This window comes from Passer domesticus, chromosome Z (assembly GCF_036417665.1).
Source record: "Passer domesticus isolate bPasDom1 chromosome Z, bPasDom1.hap1, whole genome shotgun sequence".
Taxonomy (NCBI): Eukaryota; Metazoa; Chordata; class Aves; order Passeriformes; family Passeridae; genus Passer; species Passer domesticus.
In genome coordinates, this window is record NC_087512.1 from 6,393,264 (window position 1) to 6,417,544 (window position 24,281).

The window sequence follows — 24,281 nt, forward strand, 5'->3', positions numbered from 1 at the left end:
CTGCAGCTAATGCCTGGAATCCTCAATCCTGTATGGTGATTGCCATGTTCTTAAACATTCAGTTTAATGTGCGTAAATCATCAGCTGTCAAAAGGATGAAAAAAGTTGAAGAGTCAAATTCAGGTCTATTTTACATACAGGGAAAAATCATTGACATGAGGGAGACTAACCTTGATAAATAATCCTGGGTTTAGCATTTCTCTGCAGAGTTACGTCTTGATTGATTAATTGATTAATTGGTTAGTTTGTTTTGCTTTGTTTTATAAGAAAGGTGTCAGTCCTGATGATGGCTTCTACCTCCATGCCTCGGGTCTTTCTCTGTAAGCTTTCTGATTTTTTTTGAATATTTGAAGAAGAGAGTAGCCTCCTCTGCTCTTAATTTAATGGTTTTATTTTTCCTATTAGCTACATGGCTACTAGTTGAGTGGACAGCCAAGGATCATTACACAGTCCTTGCCATATCTGAAAATCTGTAATTACCTTACATTTTAAGAAGTAGAGAACTGTTGCTAATGCTACACTACAGATGTGGAACAGAACAGATATAAAGGACCTATCAATGTCCACTCAGTCATGCAGACTAAATTAAACATATGTGACTAAAAAAGCCAGCCGATTAATAAATATCCTCAAAACTCCCACATCAATAAAATGAAAAAAAATCAATCAAATGAACAAACAATCAAACCCCATAACTGGAAGTTAAATTTGGCTAGGATCTTGGTTTTATTTCAGAATTATCTTCCTTTAAAAATAATATAAAAATTATAGATTCTACAAGAAATAGTGAGATTGACATGAACATGAATTTTACAGACAAATGAGGAAATTCAGGTCTGTATCTTCAGAATAAGCCTTACAGAAAGACAACCAGGGTTAATTCCAAATCCTGCCTTGGGTTTTCTTGATGTGCAAAGATGGGATATTTTATTAAAAAAAATAGGTAAATAAAACACTTTCGTCCACTTTTTTTTTTTTTTCTTTGTTCTAATAAGATCGTGGAGAAATTATGCTGATTCCTCTGAAATCTGTGGTTAAAAGCCTCATCCTTATATATGAGAATTACTGAAGTCAGAGTCCATCTGGAGTTTCTGCATATCTTCACAAATCTCATAATATGATATAAGCTACAACCTTATATGTGTAACCCTTTCATGTTAAGGGAGCAGTTGCCATACAGGTGATACAGAGCTGGCAGTGAGACCTTGCTTTTTTATCCTCCATTAAATTTCCCATGAGACTTCTGCAAAAGTAGCAAACAAATAAATAAATAAATGAAGCCTTGTAGTAGGCCATTAAACCAAGTCTGATTGGAATGCCAAACATACCTTTCGTTTCCATTTTTCTAGAAAGGTTTGTATACCTCTGGTGCAAGCAACTTAAATGGTCTCATTACTTACTCTTTCCTGGTAAATAAATTAACAATAATAAGAAAGTGAATGCTAGACTGATTAGTTATTCCATCCTGTCCATCATGTATCTAATAATGCCTACTCAATGTACCTTGTGCAGAAAACATTTTCTGTGCCCTTAAAGGTGAGAGTATAATAATAAATTGGATGGTTTTCTGAACTAAGCTGTCTTTGAAATTAGCTGTTTCATCCACTTGAATATACCAAAGCAAATTTATGATGATTAATTGTATTACAATGAACACCAAAGCACGTAATAATGATTTGCTACTTATTATAAAGCTTTGCCAATATTTTGTAAACCCAAGCGACATGATACGCAAGAAATCCAATGAAACCTTCTAAAACAAACAAAGGAGAAAGGGAAGAAAGGACAGGTCTTGCAACACTAAACATTTCTGAGGACAAACAGAGGCCACAGGAATTCTTTTTTTTCATATCAAAAGTTTGCTAGATTATCTCCCCTTAAACTTAGGGAAGGGGGAAGAGGAGAACTGAAAAGAATTGATATATACTTTCACTCAATATTAAAACTGTTGTTCAAAAGAATCTTAGTGAGTACACTACTCCATTTTGTCATATGTTATTAGTTTTAGTCTTGCCATCATTAGGGCTATTCTCTTTGTACTTTTTTCTGTATTTGGACATTCAAGAAGCCAAAGCAGCCTCTACTTCAGCATATTCCATAAGATTCAGTGAATTTATCTTGTATTCAACTCAATAATTACTACATAAGTGGAAAAAAACACCACCCAAATATATGCTGTCCTCAACTGGAGACTACTCAGCTGAATAGTTACCTAGCTGGATTTTCTACTGAAAAATATTTATTTCTGATTTGGCAGCAATGAGGCTTTTGTAATGTAGTGAAACTGTTTTCTGTCCTTCTTGAATTGTTCTAGGTTTGCCTGGGGTAGATTTAATTTTTTTCCCAGTGTCTGACACAGGCTGTGTTTTGGATTTGTGCTGAACAAACCATGGATAACACAGAGATGTTTTTGTACTGTCAGGTTAGGGAGGAGACTGGGGATATTTGGGAGGCTGGAAGGAGACACAGCCAGGACAGGTGACCCTAAATGATCACAAGAATGTTCCAGCCATGGTGTGACAGCATGCTCAGTACATAAGGGAGGGGAAGAGGGAGGCTGAAGGAACATTTGAAGTGGGGAAGTTTATTTTCCACATAAGCATTATTTGTGATGGTACCCTGCTCTCCTGGACATGGCTGAGCACCCGCCTGCCCATGGGAAGATTGATTAATCTCTTGTGTGTGCATCTTTGCTTTCTGTAATAAACTGGTTTTATCCTTATTTTTGAGTTTTCCAGCTTTTACCTTTCTGATTGTCTTCCATATTCTGCTGGTGGGCAAGTGAGCAAATGGCTCTGTTGGTCTTGATGGTTGGAGAGGATGAAACCTAGACATAAATAAATATGCAATAGAAAGCAGTTTGGATAGATTTTAAGCCCAGGTTTTCAAAAACTTACAATTTGGAAGGCAACTTGCTAGAGATCTGCTTTTCTGGCCAAGAACACATACGACTTCAAAATTTATTTAGTCAGAATATGTCATCAGAAAGGACACGTTGCAATTCTTTAGGTAAGTTTCAGGGAATTAATATGGGGGAAGGAAGGAAGTGTCGGAAGGAAGGAAGTGTCGGAAGGAAGTGTCGGAAGGAAGTGTCGGAAGGAAGTGTCGGAAGGAAGGAAGGAAGGAAGGAAGGAAGGAAGGAAGGAAGGAAGGAAGGAAGGAAGGAAGGAAGGAAGGAAGGAAGGAAGGAAGGAAGGAAGGAAGGAAGGAAGGAAGGAAGGAAGGAAGGAAGGAAGGAAGGAAGGAAGGAAGGAAGGAAGGAAGGAAGGAAGGAAGGAAGGAAGGAAGGAAGGAAGGAAGTGTCGGAAGGAAGTGTCGGAAGGAAGTGTCGGAAGGAAGGAAGGAAGGAAGGAAGGAAGGAAGGAAGGAAGGAAGGAAGGAAGGAAGGAAGGAAGGAAGGAAGGAAGGAAGGAAGGAAGGAAGGAAGGAAGGAAGGAAGGAAGGAAGGAAGGAAGGAAGGAAGGAAGGAAGTGTCGGAAGGAAGTGTCGGAAGGAAGGAAGTGTCGGAAGGAAGGAAGTGTCGGAAGGAAGGAAGGAAGTGTCGGAAGGAAGGAAGGAAGGAAGTGTCGGAAGGAAGGAAGGAAGTGTCGGAAGGAAGGAAGGAAGTGTCGGAAGGAAGTGTCGGAAGGAAGTGTCGGAAGGAAGTGTCGGAAGGAAGGAAGTGTCGGAAGGAAGTGTCGGAAGGAAGTGTCGGAAGGAAGTGTCGGAAGGAAGGAAGGAAGGAAGGAAGGAAGGAAGGAAGGAAGGAAGGAAGGAAGGAAGGAAGGAAGGAAGGAAGGAAGGAAGGAAGGAAGGAAGGAAGGAAGGAAGGAAGGAAGGAAGGAAGGAAGGAAGGAAGGAAGGAAGGAAGGAAGGAAGGAAGGAAGGAAGGAAGGAAGGAAGGAAGGAAGGAAGGAAGGAAGGAAGGAAGGAAGGAGAAATTGCTTGTCAATGAACTAGAATGAATTGCATGTTCATGACCTTCCCTGGAATATTATTTCTAGGAACAATAAAACAATCCCATAATTATGAAGTGTGTTCAGTCTTGCCTGGAACACTTACCTGAGGAGTTCTCTGGCCTACTGGTCCCTGATCCATGCATTTCTGTTATAATATTGGCTTCAGAAATGTCACACTGTTCTTTAGTCTGACATTTGTCAGGTTATTTTCTCATTCAGGATATTTCCATTTCAAATAAAGCAATAAATGAACATGTTTTGTTTTAAACTGTATACCTCCTCTAGTTTAAAAAAAAGATGCAAAGACGCTGAAATGAAACAGAAAATATCTGTATTTTTTTGGCAAATTAAATACACAACAAATTATCTCTTTTCAAATTAAGAAGCCACCATTCCCCCTCTGTCGTTTTCTAAGTAATCTGGACTGTGGCTTCACTCTGTTTTAGTAATAAAGAATTCAACTTGTGAAAGAGATAGATATTTTGGGTTTTTCTTCTCAAAAATTGTCTGTATTGTGTTAGACACACCATTTGCGTATGCTTCTCTTTCACTTTATATGTATTGGCATTATCCAGCTTTAAAACCATGTGTCAATGTTAATTCTTTAATCATTGTAAACTACTTTGAGAAACCACTTCTAATGCTTTTAGAATGAGGAGTTAAGATTGTAGAGGGGAAAAAAACCACAAAAATATGAGAGCCTAAAAAACCATTAGAATTACAATTTGACTTTAAAAAAGAGAAAAGCAATAAACAAACCAGTAAAAATAATATTTTACAAAAGAAAGAATGGTTTGACCAACAAAAGCAAGGCATCACCCTAGAACTAAGACAAAGTGACTGCCACTCACAGGCAGTTCCTTGTAGCCCAGGAGAACAAATAAAGGACTGAGGCAAATAAACCTCTGTGGCTTAATGCTCTTTTTCAGACAGACAAAAGAGTAGGGAGCTGGGCAAAACAAAACCCAAAGCTATTTTGTTTGAAAGAAGTCACTTTGTCGAGGTGCTGGTGTGGATTCATTGGCAGCAGCCAGTGAGAGCTGCAAACAATACCCTGGTGGTGAGCTAAAAGGGCAGGGGGTCCCAAGCAGTGTCTCTGGCAGCTGGTGGTAGTGGTACCACCAGGCTGTCCCTCTCCAAGCCCACAGTTTAGGATTGTTAAACAAAATTCAGCTTCCCAGGCTATAATGACCTTAGATCACCATGCCCACTTGGGAGGTACAACTTCCCAGGGTGTGAGTGGAAGATCTCCCTTTGGAGCAGTGGAGAGAGAGCAACCCCTGCATTTCCATTCCCTGATTTTAAAGAGGCACAGCACCACTCCTCCTCCACAAATGGGTAAGAAAAAAACATTCCACTTTCATTGCCAGCTGGCCCTGCTGGAAACTTCCCCCACCACACACATGACTGTGACATAAAATGGTATTTAATAAACAACACTGAAAATGCTTTCCTTTTGTCACTGTACCTGGAACACCATTCTAAACCTATGGCCATATATACCTAAAACTCAAAATATGTGCAGATGTTCACAAAGAACCAGATTTCAAGGGATTAATGATTTGTCAGCTGAGGTGCAATGGTTGGATGTGTTCTCCAGTTGCAATACAAACAAGTTTCCATCAATTAGGTTAAGGGGGGGGAAATAAAAAAGCGAAAGAGAAATGTGGACTCTGGCTGGTTTGGTTCTGCCAAATTTGTTTTGGATTTTGTCATATTTTGAACAAATAATGTACCATTACCTTTCTACCCAAGGGGATCTAAGCTTTTTTGCAAGGCAAATAATTTAACACATGAAGAATGCTCTGGTAATATGATCAACATATGAAAAGAGATCTGTTTTTCTAGTCTTGCTGGACAGAGAAAAATGTTACTCTATCTTTCTGTTGACTTTTGATTGACTTTGGAACAGGTCGATAATCAGGTCTGTTCAAGTAATGAAAATGTTTCTCTATAGATAATTAGAAAGTAGTACAACCCTGCAGAAATGTAGGAAAATTGCATTTACCTTCACTGATTTTTTTTTCTCCCACTAATTTTTGCAATTTTTTTTAGTTTGTAAATTATAGCTAAGGCAATCAGATATGGTATTTTCCTTCTACTCCAGATTCCTGATGGCAAATGTTATCTTGAGTTTATTCTATTTTAAGTTAGTCTTCTGTTATTTAATGCTTAACTCTTTCTCACATTTTCTAGATACCTTGCCTTCTTCAGACAAATTTTTTAATATGTCTGGTTAGTAATAGAATGTTAATAATTTGATTTACTGATATTTTACAGCCCACTACCTCTAAGAGCTGGAGTCCAACAAATTTTTTATCACAGATTCAAGGCAGGTGGTGTCTGCTTCCTGAGTAACAGCTATTACTGGCAAAAGATTGTCCTTCCCAAAGTAAGTAATGGCCTCCTTATATCACTCCCTCTACACACTGATGCTATAAAACTCCACATCCACACTGCATCAACAGAGCCCATTCTCTCTCTATCCTGAGCCTAGATAATAACACTTTAAATTAAAGAACTTTAATTTAATCATTTAACTGTTGAAACCTTTACTGGCATCTTACTGGCTGCTGTTGCTGTGATATAGGAGGGAACTTATACCCTTACTACCAGACAAAACAAAGACAAAATTAAAGAAAGTACCCAAAATGAGAAAGACACAGCATCTATCCATTCCCAGAAAAGATACCTAATTTTTATAAATAAGTATATTCAATATCTTCCGTGCAGGAAATTATTACAAACTATAGGACAATAAAATCATCATTTAGTATTTTTTCATTTTATTTAGTATTCTTCCTCTAATATGGTTCTCATTCTGCAAGAATACAATAGAACCAGAAAATGAGCTATGCACTGTTAAAAATCATCCCAGAAAATAGAGTTTATTTGCTCAATTAATAGGGTTATCATGAAGATAAAATTTAGACTACAGATCTGGCTAAAAATAGTTAACTTCTCTTAAAAGAGAAATTGAGAAAATAATAATTTTCAGCCCACAACATAGCCTGAAAGACAATGAGAAAACTTGAGTGAGTCAAGTGTTTAACTTTGTAGCAGACTCAAATCTGTGTGATTCATGTTAAAAGGTGTTCAGGCTCTCAGTGTTGCTACTGGACATTCCGTTGTGAGTGTAGCTCAAACACTCTGCATGGCTAGTGACATTTCAGATGTTCCACTGATAATCCAGAATAAACAGGTGCTCAAAAAGCCCCATACTGCTGTTACAGCTTGTTTGGAGTTATTATATTAAATGTTTGCATATGAGCTACAGAGTTTACACTGATAACTGACCATTCAATGACCTTGCTGCTCAGGAGCTTCTGTGAGGAGAGGGTAGACCGTATTGTGTCCTCAGGACTGGACTTGATGGCAGAGTCTCTTATAGGCTCTAGGTAATGTGGTTTAGTGGGCATGGTGGTATTCAGTCAAAGGTTGGGCTTGGAGACCTTTTCCAACTTTAATGATTCTGTGTTTCTCCAAAAGATAGTAAAATATAGAAATCTATAACATGAAAACTTTAAAGTCTTCAAATCTGGATTGGAATACTGCCCAATAAATATTTTATTTTCTATCAAAGTTCACTTAGGTTGGCTAATTCATTTAGATAAAGATTAAAAAAAATATTTTCAATTACATATTTTTCAGGGTTTGTTTATTAGGGTATATCCCTCTCTGCGGCATGGAGGGTGCCTATTTCCTTCTTTGAGAGCTTCTGAATACTTTTTATAGCAAAATATTTTTTTGTTAACACAAAACCCCATTAGCTGCTAATGCAGCATCTTTCTAATTCCGTAGCACAAATTACCCAATGCAGAAAAAAGAAATAATTACAGAATTACACAATAAATCATCTGTCCTTAGCCAGTCAATATTAATTCTTAAGTAAAAACATGGCTATTGCAAACTCAGCTGAAAGGCTGGCCAATCTCAACTCCTTTATGCCAAGAACAAAGCAAATTCAAAATAAGTTCTTAAGGTAAAAAGATTAATGTTGTGAGAATTACTTCCCTTGAGAATCAAATAAAAGAAAGTTATCTGTCTGTAGTGGTCTGTAATGGAACCTAATCTTCATAAGTTAGGTATCTAAGATTGCCTGATTTTCAAATGTTTTACATTTCTTTGAAGTCCTCAGGATCAGGAAAAGATCCTGTCTGTCCAACAGAGATACCTGAATGTAGCCAAGCAGAATCTACTCTTGGATGGTTTCAAATACCTTTCTTCCGGTATTACTAGACAACAAGTTTACGAATTTTTCATTTCTGCCCATTGGCAGAGAAGTTACTTTTTTAAAGAATTTCCAGAAATAAAGTTCCTGTAAGCTTCTATAAGATACATATATGGACAATTGAAAAAAAAAAGAAAATGTCCAGCTTACAAATCATGTGTTATAGAGCATTCAGAATGAAGCCTTCATTCTCAATTGCCCAACTTTTGATGATTCCCTAGACCTTTGAAGAAGCCATTTTAAAAACCAACAACAACAAGAACAAAACCCAAACCAAAGCAAAAACAAACACTCCCCAAGCACACAAGCAAAAAACTTTCACCACCAAAAAATACCCATAAACCGGTTTTAAAACTATCTGGAACAGTATCAAGCTAAATGTGAAGTATTGACCTTCTTATCTCATGTGGGATAATTTTGCCAAATCTCATAAAACTCTGTTTTTTTTCAAAAAACTTCATCATTTCTGGAGCTATAAGAATTTGGCAGCATACTTTTGTCAGTCTGTCCATTAAAACCAGTTAAAAGTCAATTATTTTTAAACAAAATTTATATGATGCATCCATTTCAGACTTGGAACAAATAAAACTCTGCATTTCACTCTGGCAACAGAGGATTAAGACTAGAAAACTAGAGAACTAGGCCACTTGGCTGACCTCCCTTGGGAATACATTAAATGTTATTTATTTACTTCAAGCCACTGCCAAGTAAGTGTACCATGGGGACACATTTACCAAATAGATCAAGATCAAATTGATCCAGACTGCTCACAGATTTAAAGAAGGTCTGAATCTAGATCCTGGTCATTACTTTGTTGTACCTGAACAGCATGTTTGGTTTTAGTGACTAAAAATCTATAGGTGGAAGCAGCAGCCCCACCCCTTGTCCTGAAGGGTTCCCTCATCACACAGATGCACACTTCATTTTCATGTAGCAAACCAGTTCAGGGATCATTTCTCAGGTTAGGAGGGCAGATCCTCCACCACTGAGATTGGTGCCAATCTGCTAGATGCCAGATTACACCAGCTGTGTGTAATCTGGCATCTAGCAGATTGGCACCAATGATATTACATATCATACACATCACACACCAGCTGTGTGACGTGTGATTTTGGGGTTGTGCTCACTTGTCTGAGACTACCAGTTCAGCTCAGGATCACTGACAAGCTGGGATCACATCAGAAAGTAAAAATGCCAGGTAAACCTAAGCACAAGATTTTAAGAGGCAGTTCACTAGTGAGGCAAAAGAAAGTGAAAGTGAGAAACAGCACATCCAGGTTCCTGCTCTCTGTAGTTTGTGGTATTTCGGGAATCAGATAATTTTTAAATCCCTTCCAACTCAAACTGCCCTGTGATTCTATGATTCTAAATTTCAGTGGAAGATTTGGCTCATTAAATGTCAAGACGGCAATACCTTTTAATGTTTTATGTAATATCTTTGTTTAATATTTGATATGAAACAAATCATTGCAGTGTCATTTTTCACTCTTTTGTTTGCTAATGAAAAAGTAGTAAGAGACACATAACAGTTCAGGATCATTTTGTTTAGGGAATTAAACAATACTCTGAGTTGTCCAATCTGAAAAACAAAAGTGCCAGAATGAACATAGAGGAAGCATGTTTCCTGAAAGTCAAAATGTCCCTATTTTCCAGGGTCCTTCCATCATTTCTGAAGGTTTCCAATGTCTTTAATTAACTGGGGTGCTGATTAATGTTCTTGTTTCCGTAAGAACCTCTTCAATGACATTATATGGATGAAGGTTGAAAGGGATCAATAAAGTTACATCAGTATCAACAGAGATTTCTATAACCACTGATATTTGTGCTAGAAATGGCATGAAACCAGACAACAATGACGGGTGTTGGGGAATAAGGGGTGGGTTTGACAGGCTTAATCAGAAATGTCCATGAGTTTTCATGCCTTCATCCCCCCCAGGTCTCACACTTTCCTGTGCACACACATGCACACGTACACACACACACAGGCTGATCATACAGATACTCATATCTGCTGCTTGCACCTGTGACAGTGATAAACAGGGTTCTGCTAGCAACAATTTAGCTGGTAATAAATCACTCTGGTAGGGGCTAGTGTGCACAGGTGAATTGCCATGATGCAAAGATATAATTGTGCATAATCAATGCAAACATGCTCTATGGAACGTGACAAAGACTTACTTAAGCACATTTAGCCAGAGCCTAAAGGTTAAGGCAGAATCAAGGCGATGGGAGGTCTCAGGTAACACCAGGATATCTTGCTAATGCCATGCCAAAGGGAAGTGCAACACACAGTTTGGCTGAACTGGTGTTAGGAAAAATAAGAAAGAATAGTCTCTGTGACCCTCAGGAAGCAGCCTGTCAACATTCCTCAGGATTCCTCACCATCTCAGGAGCCTGGAAATTACAAAGTACTCTACAGAGTATCAAAAGCAACCATAAATTATGATCAGTTCTTGCAAAACAGAGAATAGCCTCCTATTCTCCCATAAACTGTTTCGGATTTCAGTTTGGTGCTGTCTCCCTTCACTGCCCCCATTTGAAACGGATTCTTTAATGAGAAAATGCTTTGTTAGAGTCATAAATTTCCCATAGAGACGTATTTATTTCAACTAAACTTTCATTACAACAAACTTCTCAAGTCTTCAGTGGGATTTATGGGCAAAGCTCAAATTCTAGAAAAGATGCCACTTCATAGTAAAATAGTTTGGATATTATGTCATGAAAGATAAGGTAAAAACCCATTTCTGATTAAATCATATCAAGGGGAAAAAACATTCATGCTGAAGATGATTATTCTTATAACCAAGTAAAGAATACCAGCCGTTTTATTCTTTGCTGTAAGGTTTGTTTTCACTATTTCAATCCAGTTAGCCTAGTCTGCAGCCATAGGAGAGAGGTGCTATTTCTTGAGAGATACCTTCAATCCATCCAAAATTTGACTGACCTCTACTATCACCTCTCTCTTACATCTAACTCTTCAGGGATGACAGAGCAACAAAGCATGCTGTGCTGAGGCCTAAGAATACATAAGATAAAATTAGCCTATTCCATCTTAGGAATCTGTAACATTGCATAGAGGACTGAGTGACTGATAGATGTTCACCTGCATGAGTGACTAGAAAGATCACTTGAGAAGTGGGTGACCCAGTGTCTAATGTCTGTAAATAAATCAAAAATTCTGATTTCTGTCTTAAAGTCACTGGAGAAATTTCCTTAGAGCTGTTCTAGTGTAATATTCCTTCTTTTCCAGATTTGTAGAGATGTTTGGGAGGGGTTGCTCATTCCATATGAGGACAAAACATGAACATTTTTAGAAATCTCAGAAAAAAAGAATTATTACAGTACAGAAAAACAATCTCTTCCTTGGACCTATAGGCAAAGAAACAGACCTATGTTTTCTCTCTCAGAGTATTAAGATAAAAAAGATAATAAAAACACTGTTCTGGAGCAAAATGCTGTATAGATTTTTTAAAAAAATGCAAACTATGATCTACAACTAGCAAATTGCCCTATTAGTGTAGGTTTAAAGAAAAGGGTTGAAAGGTGCAAATTGGAAGGAAACTTGCTCCCATGAATCAATAGGTCCAGAAGAGTCTATTATAATAACATCATGTCCCTGAGAGGGCATCAGGGATGTGTACATTATTGCTAAATTAGGTGGTGCCATCTTTGCAAGGAAAACAGAAATGTAATGTTTGTTAATTGAACTATAAAAATAATAATTACCTTTGATGTAGGGGAAGGCAAAGTCACTCAGCAATGTCTCTGATTGTATAAATTAAAGCTGTTATCATCAAAGCCCAAACTAGATTAAAGGTTAGCTTCTCAAATTACATTTGGACAAGACCAAACATACACAAGTCTTTGAATGCTTTCAGTACAGGAGAAACAGCTTTTCTCTCCCCTGCTCCCTTACCAAATAGTCACATTTTCTTAACTGTAGCAGCAACTTCTTCCCAGTAATCTATACTTCTTTAATCAGTTTCATTTCATATTCATTTTTTTCCTGCAGAAAATGCAGCTAACAAACCAATATTAACTTAGAGGATATTTTGCTTTATTTGTTGTAAGTATAACCAAGAACTTTGTTGTTGTGATTTCTTTGCAGTTCAGGATATTTTATAGGCATGTTTCCATGATTTGAAATGGAGGGAGGTATGTGGAAGAGGTCATTTTTTCAGAACGCTGGTCTCAGTTTTACTTCTGATGCTATCAATCTGTTATTAATTTTCTACTGTTTATAAAAGGTAGACTGACTGTATCTGGATAAGCCAGTTATGAAGGAAAATTGCAAGGAGTCAAACAACAGATTTTGCAGAAGGTTATGATTTTTTTCAGTTCAGTGTTTTATATAATAATGTGTTGCCTCGTGGTGAGATATTAGTTGAAAAGTGAAATTATTAATTTTACTCTCAAAAGTATAAAGACACTTTTTATTTGAACTATGTTCAAAGCAAAGAGACTTTATACCAGAAGAGTAAAAAAAGGTCTCTTTGATCAAGAACCATAAAGTGAAAAATTCTTGGGCAAGACGGGACAATTTTCTAATTCTATGAAGGAAAACCCATTTAAGAAACAAAAAATCCCCCAAAATGAACAGAGGACAAAGAAAGAATTGGAGGGGAGGTGTGCAGCTAGAGGCCAGCATAAACAAGACATTGAATAAAAATTCACTATGTGTAGAGATAGATTTATGGGCAGATATACTGTTAGAAAGAAAAGGACCTTTCTATTCTCAGTAGATCTTCAATATGGAAAATCAGGAAAACGATCTGAAGACACAGTTCAACAATAAACCAGAAATATTCAAATATAATGTACAGTTGTTGGTAATGATGAATGCCCCCGTGAAACAAGGTGTCCAGCTGAAGGAGTCAGACAAAATTTGTGAGATATTTTCTTTACTATGTGGATTAAAAAGTGGTTTTGGAAATGCAAAGGGTAAGATACTCTGAATAGTCCAAGACCAAGACACTAGAGCCATGGATAAATTTTATGGAAAATATTAAAGCTATCATGCTAAAGATCTTTTTAGTTGATGGTGCATATTCTTAATTGCAGTGTATGTAAAAGATTTTAGGGAACTCAAAAAAAGCTACAGGAAATTACTACCCATCTAATTTTCTTAGAAATCTCTTCTGTCTTGTAAATGTAGAACAGATACAACACAAAATTCTGAAAAACAGTAAATGTTCCTCCAAATTAAAATATTTTGTGAAGAAAATTTGAGTATATTCTGTGTTAAATCAAAACTCTTAAACTTTGGATGACATCTCTTTTAAAAATTACAATCAAGCTGTCTAGACAAGCTTCTGGACAAACAAGATGTTTAGAAAGAAACAAAGGGCAAAATTATTTCCCCATATGACGAAATGCCCATTAAAAAAAATTATATGACTTCTCTATGTCATATTTTGCCTAAAATTTAATATTTGTGTGTGTGTATTTAAATGAGTTAAGGCCATGAGTGATGTCTGCTAAAAAGCCCCCAAAACTGTATTGCCTCAAATGTTTTTCTTATATCACATAGCATGTCAAAATTTAAAATATTTAAATTATTACTTAATTCGTACATCCAGAACTAAAGACACATGCAAGCAAACATGCCAGTTGGAAAACCCATGGTATGAAAGACTGAAAGTTGATTACTTAGGAAAAAAAAGAAAAAGAAATTCCTGCAGATTAAAGTACTCTCATAAGAAATTGTATTCAAGACTGTATATATGTCCTAGCTACCCTAGACTTGTTCTTCTGACCAAATATAATGCTGGAAATAAAAATCTTTTTAGGTGAGATTTTAATTGAAACCTGTACCTAATCCAATAAACTTTTAGTTTTGGTCAATTAGTTTATTCTGATTAAAATTTAATTAGTACATAGAAACAGGTTGCAATGATTGTAGTAAGACAGGTGTTAAACTGAGAAAGAAAAGGGATGAAATATAGGAACAAACATGTACTCACTTAGAACAAAATCAGAATGTTGAGAACCAAATTAAACAAAACACTGATGGACATGAAAAGAAATTATTTAATTGCATGTACACCAGTGCTTGGAGCCTGGATAATAAACAGAGGGAATGGGAATTGCTCATTTATGAGCATAAATTTGACCTAGTTGGTATTACTGAAACCTGGTGTGAAGAGTTGCATGACTGGAATATTAAAATAAGTTGATATAATCTTTTAAATATAAATAAAGTGGACAAGAGTGAAGAGAGAATGACAACCTATCTTATAGAAAAAATAAAAGAAAAATAATTTTTAATTGGCTAATACCTAGCAATCAGTGTCTTTCTTCCTTGTAGTTGAAGAAAAGTTAAAAGTTGTTTACAGGTCACTTGGTGGTGTGACTGAAATATTTTGCTTTCATAAACTAATTATAGAGAAAGTAAAGAAGAAAGACAAACTCCAAAATATTTTAGAAGTTTCAAAAAAGCTGGGTGAAATTTTGTCTGCAATTTAATGGATAACCCCAAGTCTTGGCACAGAAAAATTACCAAAGATAAGGAAAAAAATCAAAGTACAGAAACATTTAGAAAGGAAAATGGGATGACTCTGATAAATGTCCTTTTGTCAGTTTAAAGTTAACCTAAGGCAAACAATAAAATGGCTAATATGAGATTTAATTAAAATAGAATTAAAGGATGGTAATATAACTAATATCAAATAAAATTGGTTTATGAAAATAGACCTACAGTAATTTGATGTCTTTTTGTAAAGTATAAGAGAACACTGATGGTGATAATTCTGATCATCTAATATTTAAACTTCTAAGGATTCAATCTGATCTCAGAAATCTTTTCTTTTTTTTTCCAAGAAAAAAAGAGCACTATAAAGTCAACAAGTTATCTTCAAAATAAGATAGGTCTCAAAATTAAATGAAATTGAGACATCCCCTTAAAACAGGTGTGCTTTTCAGCAAGAACATCATTCTTGAGTAGGTTATACTAACGTAGAACATTAAAAAAAGACTTTGGAACTGTTCAATTGACAAGTGAACAGCACACACACATAAATATGTTCATTCACACGTATTTGAATGTGCATATATCTACTGATATGCCTTATACATTATGGAATATAAAACTGTAATTAGAGAGTTAGGAACTTGAGCTATTATTAGAGAGCAGAGAAATTCAACATTTAGGATGGGTTATACTGAAAAGGATTTCATTACAGTGGTTGAAAGGGTCTTTTTTGGACTGTACTGACTGCAAAGGGAGCTGAGTCAGTTGGCTTAGGCTAAACCAACACTTAGGAGTTAACTGAGATGGATCCTACTTCAAATGTCCTTCGAAAGAGCAGAAGTTTGTTAAGAGAAGACTCATCAGCTTATTCAGCAGATGTATTAAATCCAGATTCTGAATGTTGAGCAAACATGTTTTCCATCCACCTTAACCATTCTTGATAAGTCTCTGTATTTCTCTTCCAGCTGCTGGGAAAAACTGAGGTGATAATACCTGGAAGTGTTTCATTTTGAAACTTGAAGTTAGATCAGATTACTTTAGGATCTTTAGACTGCAATTGCACTAATTCTTTTCATTTATTTTCATCTGTGGAAGCATTCAACTGTTCAAAAAATGTACAGTGCACTGTTATTTGTGCTTCTTTGCTATGAGCCTCCAGGTGAAAACAGTCAAGATTTCCACTTGTTTCTCTTACCCAAAATAAGTCACGTAATTTAAATGAATGTTGATTTCTTGAATCCCTACTGTTTGCGATTTTCAGAAGTCTTACTGTGATGTTTCCACCTGGTTTCAGAGCTCTTCTTGAGACTGTATCTGATTGCATACACCAGGCAGTGGAATCTGACATGAAATATCTGATTTGTGATCACATCTGTAATGTCCATGCAGTTTTAGTGAGTTTTAGCTCAGGTACAATATTACAACATCAGTACAATTAGTTTTTAAACTTCATGGGGGTCATTAGATGAGATCCTAACAATAATCTCTCATTATTTCACTGTTATACCATGGGAATTGTAAGATATTAACTGCCTTAAAATCTATGTGTGCATAGAGCAGGGAGTTAAGGTCAATGTGGAAACCTTCACAGTTCCTTTACTTCAACCCATGGACTGCAACAGCAAAGTGCTACCGAAGGATACTACAAGCTGCTCTAAGTGGAAGACCTCTCCCACAAAAGAAGAGAACATACACCTTGGCCTTTTAGGCAAACCTTATTTTATTCTCTACATGGAGAACCTCTATCCTCATCAGCATATCAAAATTTAAATCCAAAAGTCCATGAGATGAATTTGATCTCCGTGCCAGGCCCAAACCCACCAGAGACACTTCTCAACCTCCTGGTCTTGCTTCCAGGAGGAAAGACCAGCAGAGCTTTCACACAGACTCACTTTTTCCTCTCTTTGGACTATGTAACTGGCTTGGGAATCCTTTCATTTTCATTCCAAACAAAAATTACTTGCCCACTCTGACCCCTAAGAACTGTCTTATTTACTACATTTTAATTTCTTTTTTATGATGGGTGGGCAAAGGTATCCTTTGTGAAAACTGTTGCACAAAAAACATGTTCTGTGAGGAGAAGTCTGAGGGACGGTCAGCTGTGTATGATTTTTTATCCCATAAATAGGTTTATGGATATTATATGAGTGGTAATGTTGAAGTGAAGTTTTGAAGTTTATTATTTCAAGTCTCATGGTATCTGCTTCTCCTTCATTGTCTTCAGATATATATGGAATATATTATGTCCTTCTTTTAATAGCTAATAAGAAAAAAAATTAAACTTGTGTCTTTCCTCTTTGCATTGTCAGGTTTGGATTATCCCTCAGACTTCTGCATTTTCTATCAGATTTGATTGAAATTGTCCAGAGGCTTCAATGGTATGAGATATGATATGAGATATGAAACCACCCAGTATCACACAAGACAACATGGCCATGAAAGCAGCAGTGCCTTAGGGAAAAAAAAAAAAAGGCATTTATCTGACACAGCATGAGGAAAATCATTGGGCTAAAAACAAAACAGTAATTAGATATGCAGACTGAGGTTCACAATCCTTTATGCTCTTTTAACTCTTTTAGTGTCTGTTCCAAAATTTGTGCATATCAGCAGGAACTTTCCACCAACTTAAAAGGAGTTTGAAGAAGGCTTCTAAAAAAATGAAAGGCTTGGAAATTCAAACTGCAAAATATAATGATGTTGACTGACTGCACATGCTGAATAAATACCCAGGATATACCCATCATTTTCTTATTTTTTCCACTGCAGATTTTTTTTTTTCCTGGACCTAACAAGATGTTAAATCACCACACAGTTTTTTTCTGATACTAAGTCAAAGATTAGTAACAGCATAATTCAATAGAAGGATAATTAACATGTGTCTCTATTCAGTGATGAAGTGCCACTCCAATTCTCCAAGGCTGAGAGTTTCTGCTGTAGATATTCTCTTTCTAGCACAAGTGACACTTTTCAGTTTCACCTGCAGGAATGTTTTCTTGGAATTACTCAAGGTCTCACTTGCAAAAAAGCATCTGCTTGCCCCATGTACCAAAAGTATTGCTTCAGGGTCCTAGCACCTGAGAATCATTGATTAGGAGAGAAAAAAAAAAAAAAAAGGACAAAGCAGTTTTGAATAGCTGATATTCTATTACAGGAGAAAATGAGGGAAGAAAGTCAGATATTAGGGGGAGGTTAGAGGAAAAAAACACATAGCTGGTGAGAAGATTAAAATTTTAATATGAATCAAGTTGAAGATGAATGGAAAGGATGAGTTTTGTCATCAGCTTCCAATAAAAGGGAGACACCTGATCTGATCGTAGTGTTTTAAAAAGTCTTAATGGCATATTAGAAGAAATTATGCATATATTTCTAAAGCACTGATTTCAGAGTGCATGAATTCTAGCTATAAATATCCTCCTGAATGAGAAATTGCTAGCCTTTGTGAGACAGTTCTGTTCCCTCTATAGAGAAGCACAGCTTCAGTTTCAGTCCATTAGGGCACTCCTGTTTAACAGCTTTGTCTTAATGAAGTTCAGATATTGCCTTTGATGGCTGCTGTTAACAGAATTTTTGAGAGTGTGGTCAGAACTCCCTCTCCAGAGTTAAACATGAACTTCTGTTAGAGCACCTCTGGAGCAATTTTGGACTCTACTCCCCTGTGGGTGCTCAGATGCCCATTCTGTGGACAGGGGACACATTGGCTGTTTTAAAAGCTGACGTCTGCTCCCCTAACTGTATGTTAAATATTTTTCAGTTTATGAGAATACTGCCCATATCACATGTAGAAGTAATACAGTATCTTGTGGGTGAAGCGCTGTGGATGTCTGACTACCACCCTTGATAAACATTAAGAAAATTAGCTTGTTTGTTTTTAGTTCCTTCTTAAATAGCTGAATATGAATGGTCACAGGCTTTAGCACTTCTGTGTTTTTCTCTGCTGTCTGCCCAAAGCTGTTCAATTCCCTCTAAAAGTGGGAAGTAAACAGGGAAAAGGAGTTTTCTACTGACAGAACACTCAAATATGAGGAAGTTTCCATGAAGTGCAGATATATTATAAAATAAACAAAAAAATCTAAACCAGCAAATGAAAAGGTGTTTTTTTTGGTTTGTTTCTACAAGACATATAACATTATAACTGCAATAGTTATTTTTAAAAGATATTTTGCATTTTTACTCCAAATTTCTCTCAGTATCACAAGCTGTAATTAGTGTTAATCATCCTCCACTCCTGGTAAAATAACTGAACAGGATTCCATTACCTTTCCAGCCAAAAATGTATTCTGCTTGCCAGCTTCTTTATGCTAATGCTTTGAGCCCTGTAAATGGAATGGAAGCCACATAAATAAAGTGGAAAACTGAAGAGAGCAATTCTGGAAATTAAGGGTGGTTTAAAGCAGTTCTATAGATGTGGGGGTGGGCAGAACCCCTACTCGAAACTTAAAAGACATAAACCACCACAGGTAGAGAATCTGTGTAAACACATTAACACACTGCAGTAACCAAGATAATATGTAATTTTCTAGGATCAAGCCACTGGGGTGGGAAGCTTAAGGGTCAGATTTGGCTCAGAGCCAATCAGCTGCTCTGCAAGACTTTATCCAGCAAGCCATGGAGCCATGGTCTTTTGTGATTATTTTTTGTTTTTCATGAGACTATGCAGGATAAATATGAAAAACTAGCAATCTGAGAGCAAAACATGTAGATCATGGTAGAGAGGTGCATGACTTTTCAAAGATATTTAAACTCCCATTAAGCATCCATTTAGAGTGGTATCTTGTCCTTTAATAGATAGTTCTTCCAGGAAAGCATAACTTTTTAAACTGGTTTCTGTGTCTGTCTGGCAGTTCAGTTTAACACAAATTGCAGCAATTCTTAAGGCCATTAAAATGTCTGGTGATCATCACTACTGAGTGCTGTATCTTAGCTTGAATCCTCCCATTTTCTTTAACTTCCTTTACAGCTTTTTGATTTCCAGGAAATGCCATTGATTTAAAAGTAAATGAAACAAGTGGAAAAGTAAAAGTGCACTTCTGAAATGGTTTTTATTTCAAATTTACCTGCAACATTTATTATGTTTGCATCTCTTTGGGCAACTCGTCAAATGGAGTTGAAAGTTTATTTGAATAGAAGGGGCTAGATTTTGACCATGACAGCTCTTTTATCTAATTTACTTTATAAATCCCCAAATTCTAAAGAGTTTGAAAAATTCCTTCGATAAATAATTTCTATTTTATATGCTTCCTGAGATCAAATATTAAGAATCCTGAAAATCAAAATCTACATTGTCACCTCTGTGCCCTTCCAGGAATGTATAATTTATAAACTTATAATTTATAAATCCACACTTAAAAACCTACCTGCCTAAAAATCACTGCCATCTAGTATTGTTTAGGGATCAACAGAGCTGTGGTGGTTTGAGGAGTTATTGCTAATCATGTGAGTCAAGTAACTGCTCATGTATTCTTAGACTGTTCCAAATGGGAGACGAGTTAACAGAACAGTCTTAGGAGAAGAAAAAAAAATAAACAACTTTACCTAGAAATTTGAGGGCAATTTTTAGTACTTATCAGAAATATCCATGTTACATTTCAAATGGCAACCCAAACTGCTGGTATGAGCATATGTATATTGAATTCCTAAGTCTGGTGGTATTTACAACCACTTAGAAAAGCAAAGAATTTAAATTAGGCAAATCCTTTTTTTCTTATTCTAATGTATTATCCTCTCTGTAGACCTCATTTGATGCTTTATTTACTTGTCTGATAATATTGAAATCTTAATTTAAGAATTTTAACAGAGCGAGGACTGTTTTTGTGTTTGCTGCTTCATTTGATAATTATACTTCAAATGATTTGCAAGGAAAAGAAATTTCCAAGTAATTCACATTTAATAGGGAATGCAAAAGCAGAAAAGCCACTATTTACCATTCAAAAAGAGAGCTGACCACTGAAACTAAAATAATAGTGATAACACTGGATCAGAGATTGCATGATGAAGGATTAAAAAAGTAAAACGTTACATAAAGCCAGAATTCCCTTGCTTTATGTGATTACAGCTTGACTTTGAAGCATCCACTGAGCTATGGAAAAAGTAAATGCAGTTCTAACAGATGTTGGAGAAAAGAAGAGCTAATGTTGTTATACTAGTAATTTATGTGATCTTCCCAGGAATATTGAATTTCAACTTTGTGACTTTAACCAAGAAAAAAACCCACTTGGACTCAGAAAGAGGATCACCAATGCAATAGAAAGACTGTTCAATTAAGGAGAGAGATATATTTGAGACCAGAGAGGAGATTTCTGGAGGAAATGAAGAACTTAGTGAGCATCACTCAATGTTCTGTAGCTTTACTCATTGTTTCTTGAATTAAAATTTAGGACATCAAATCTGTCCAGGGTATTCAACACCCAGGTAGGTACTTTCAGCTCACAGAAACAGTTCAATCTGCATGAGGATTCTCTGATGGAGTCTTGCAAGCTGATGGTTCTCCAGCAGATGCTACCCAAAAATACCTCTCCTTTAATCTGGATTCTAACTTCTGTTCCAAAATATAATGCAGTACAACCAAATGTTATTGAGCAGCTTAAGAAACCATTAAGAAAATTTAAACTATTCACTAGCTGGATAAAGAGATGCACAAGTAAACTAGATTTTTTTTTTTCCCACAGAGACTACTTAAATTATATCAGTGCAAAATCAGGAATGAGGCATTTTGAGGACTTGTGCACGCACTTGGTATGCAGTATTACAAATGCAAACTAAAGGGAACGTGCTCCATCTGATCTTGTGTAAATCTGGAAGCCAGGGCCTTTGTCATAGACTGATATTCCTTGTACCTCTGTGCAACAGAAAACTCAATGCACGGAAAAGCTTCAGAAGTACCTCCTGAGGTGCAAGGCTCCTTTCCCCCACAGCTGTGACAATGTTAATAGCCATGTAGCTAATTCTTTCATGGTCTGCCACAGCACAGACCCCGACTTCACACTTGCCTGTTTCTTCCTTTTGTCTTTTTTAATTAATAACCACCAAATTGTGTCCAGTTGGTTCTTCCCTCTCTTTGCCACTCTCTCAACACCCACACTCAATCAGTCAGCAAGGGGGAGGGAAGACAGAAAGGCGGGATGGGGGTGGGGGGTGGGGGAGACGCCAGCTTGAAATTAACAGAGACAATTGCAGTTGACATAATGATACCACATAATCCTAGCAATTAAGTCACAGAGCGGCACAACGAGTTCATACTGGGTGCTCAGGGCACTCCTTCCCCCTTCCCCTTCCCGCCTTACACTGCGTGCAGGAAACAAGGGATGACAGAAGGCACCGCTCTCTTTGAGGAGCCTGCTCTTAAAGACTTTAGTCATCCTGGCTGTCAGGCATGGATGTGGGAGCTGGATGCAGCCATCCATCCATCCATCCATCCATTCGGGCCATTGGCTGATGGCAGATGACTTTGCACAGGAGTGGCACTTGGATTTACCCCGGGGGGGCCGGGCAGGGGCTGAGGCTGCACACAGCTGTGCCATCTGTTCCAATAATACCACATTACTCTCTAAATTCTGTAATGAAGGCTCTTGAGTAATCTTTCATCAGAATGACTTCACAGCATTAAAAATGCATTTCAATACATAGCTTGTTTAAATATTTAACCCTCTTTGGCTTTGAGAGATTGATTCAGATCTGTGGTGTTTATATGTGTAAGAAACGTTGATTTTCATATGTAGACCTGCATTAATTCATGAAGACATGAGTATTCACAGAGTGATATGTGATAAACGAACTCTCAAACTTTAGAATGTGGGTGGGGATAATTGGTCTCCTGGCTTTGATTTTCCTCAATGAGAACTTTTTCTGCAGAAGAATTTCAAGATGGATTACATAAGATAAACACATAGACTAATATCCAGTTATCTTAAATGGGAGGTGCATCAGCCTCATTTACCTGTACCCTCTTTTTGTGCCATTCTTTGTCTCTTGCCCTGATTTTTAGCCTGTCTGGCATTGTCATTTGAAGCAGCGCAGTTTTATTAATACTTAGTTTTCTATCTTTTCTTTTTAAGTTCTTCCCTGATTTTCTTTCTTTCTTTTTTTTTTTTTTTTTTTTTTTTTTTTTTTTTTTTTTGGTGGAAATTTCTTTTTAAGTTTCTGACATATTTAAGCAGTAGAAATGAACACTGCTCTAAAACTGTCAGGCCTTATTATGGTATGGAGGGCCTGACACATACAGGGCTGTCAGCTCTGCTGTTGGTGTGGAATGATTGGGTGCTGGGCACAACCCTTAGGCTTTCCCCACTTGTGGGTGAGTTCAGGGTGAGGACTCCATGGGAGTCATTATGAATGCACATTCCTCAAGTCATGCCTTTGGCTCTTTGGCACACAAATTTGGGAAAGATAAAGCACCAATATTTGTATGGAAAACCATAGCAAAGACGCTGTGGGAACATGAGCTGTGACATAGATGAGGTATTAATCTACAAGTCATGTTCTTACTAAATAGTCATTATGAGGACTGGTAAAGAGACAGCTGATCAAAATCATGGAAATGCTTGCTATGTAGATACTTAGACTAAACATGAGACACCTGGCATAATTATACTTAGTGTACAATTCATGGGTGTCATTACTTGTTCATCCCTAAAAAATTTCTTATGTTCTAGGAGTGATAAAATGTGCTGGTTTTGCCTGGGGTAGAGAAAATTTTCTCCATAGGAGATGTTATGGGGCTGCATTTTGTATTTGTGCTGGAAACTCATGATAATATGTAGAGGTTTTTATTATTGCTGAGCAGGGCTTACACAGAGCCGGGGCCTTTTCTGTTTCTCTCGTGGCCCAGTGAGGAGGCTTGGGGTGCACAAGAAGTTAGGAGAGGACATATTTTGCAAAATATGAGCCAGTTCCAGAAAGGAAGATAGGAAATATTTTTAGTATGACTTTAAGTCCAAACTAAACCCTGGAGGTTAGTTACGAAGAGTCAGAAAAAGCTTAAGGGTGGTGACATGTTTGGAGATTTAGACATATTCCAGTATTAGATGTGATATAATCTTGCATAATGACTGCACAGATTTTTCTTCTCCTTGCTACCCTACAAATGCTCTCCATTGTTCCACTCCCCTGAAGTGTAATTCAGATACTGTCTTCTGGTATACATGCTAGCAAGGTTCATCAGACCCATTGTGAATGACTCACCCTGCCATCTGCCTTTTCTTCATCTAAAACATAAGTGGTAAAAAGAATCAAAAATACATGAACCATGGGCCAAACAACTCAACTTGTAGAGCAAAAAAAGCAGTGTGAAATGTCAAGCAATAATGTATTATCTTAAAGTTATTGCATAATTTTTGTACTGACAAAAGCAGTGGGCCTGCCTGCTATTTAATAGAGCTTATTTATCCTTTCAGAAATCCAAGCAGACCTGTTATTTTCTATTTATATTTTGTCCTCTGTGCTCACAAGCAAACACATACATTTTGTACATGTATGCACTATTCACTCAGAGACACATGTAGGAGATGCAGAAATATGCATCTCTCCATAAAAATCTAGCTGCAGCATTACCCATCTCCATGAACTGGATACCACAATTGTCCTATATCAGCAAGTGCCTATTGACTCCAATTAAACACTGCTCAGTGGGACACATAATATAGCTCCC

At 36.8% G+C, this 24,281-nt stretch overlaps 1 long non-coding RNA gene across 1 annotated transcript; it reads right to left on the bottom strand.

Annotated features, from left to right (window-relative positions):
• Window positions 1-966: 966 nt before the first annotated feature.
• Window positions 967-21,762, bottom strand: LOC135291312 (uncharacterized). Its single transcript, XR_010354115.1, has 5 exons — window positions 21,625-21,762; window positions 18,895-18,951; window positions 2,746-2,827; window positions 1,329-1,406; window positions 967-1,243 (listed from the first exon to the last, which is right to left on the bottom strand). It is a non-coding gene; the product is annotated as an uncharacterized LOC135291312 (long non-coding RNA).
• Between the last annotated feature and the right edge of the window lie 2,519 nt (window positions 21,763-24,281).